This window comes from Coenobita brevimanus, unplaced genomic scaffold, assembly GCF_032717465.1.
Source record: "Coenobita brevimanus isolate Jiangsu-jjx unplaced genomic scaffold, ASM3271746v2 jjx.HiC_scaffold_1978, whole genome shotgun sequence".
Taxonomy (NCBI): Eukaryota; Metazoa; Arthropoda; class Malacostraca; order Decapoda; family Coenobitidae; genus Coenobita; species Coenobita brevimanus.
In genome coordinates this window covers 34138-35000 of record NW_027642862.1, presented here as the reverse complement: position 1 = coordinate 35000, position 863 = coordinate 34138, and the positions used below count along the sequence as shown (strand labels likewise).

General features: G+C 41.6%; 1 pseudogene; it reads right to left on the bottom strand.

The window, feature by feature from the left end:
• Positions 1-298, bottom strand: part of LOC145389720 (G-protein coupled receptor moody-like) — a 60077-nt pseudogene extending 59779 nt beyond the window's left edge.
• Between the last annotated feature and the right edge of the window lie 565 nt (positions 299-863).

Below are 863 nucleotides of genomic sequence, written 5' to 3'. Positions count from 1 at the left end.
TCTGATTTTTACCTTTTAACTGGTTTAAAAACTTTAAGGGGTGATGATCGGTGTAAACAGTGACTGCCGGCCCAAAAGCAGGAATATAAACAGAAAAATTCAGCAGGGCAAGGATCAGGGCAAGTAGTTCCTTTTCAACAACTGAATAATTGCATTGAGCCTTAGAGAACTTTTTACTGAAATAACATACAGGATGTTCTATGCCCAGATCATCGTCCTGTATAAGTACAGCTCCTGCTCCTACATTGCTGGCATCAACGGCCAGTTTGAAAGGCCTTGAAAAATTAGGAGCAAGCATCACAGGGTGACAACACAAAATTCCCTTTACAGAATTAAAAGCACTTTTACAATCCTCAGTCCAACAGAATTTCTTCTCTTTCTTTAACAAATCTGTCAGAGGGGCCACAACACTTGAAAAGTTCTTAATAAACCGTCAGTAATATCCAACAGTGCCCAAGAACCTTCGAAGCCCACGCCTGGTTTTCGGTGCTGCAAAGTTCTTAATTGCCTCCACCTTTGAAGAAGGGGGACAAACACGACCGTGACCAACCATGTAGCCAAGGTACTGAACTTGAGCCTGAACAAATTCACATTTCTTTAAGTTAGCTACAAGGCAAGCTTCTGAGAGCCTTGAAAGTAACATTTTTAATTGTTTTAGGTGATCTTCCCAAGTATCACTGAACACTACTACATCATCCAAGTACACCACACAGTTTGGAAGACCAGTAACAACTCTGTTCATAAGTCTCTGAAAGGTAGCGGGGGCATTTTTCATCCCATAAGGCATCACATTACAACAATAAGTTTGGCCATCTGCCACAAAACACGAAACTTCTTTTGCTCGCTCCGTCAAGGGAACTTGC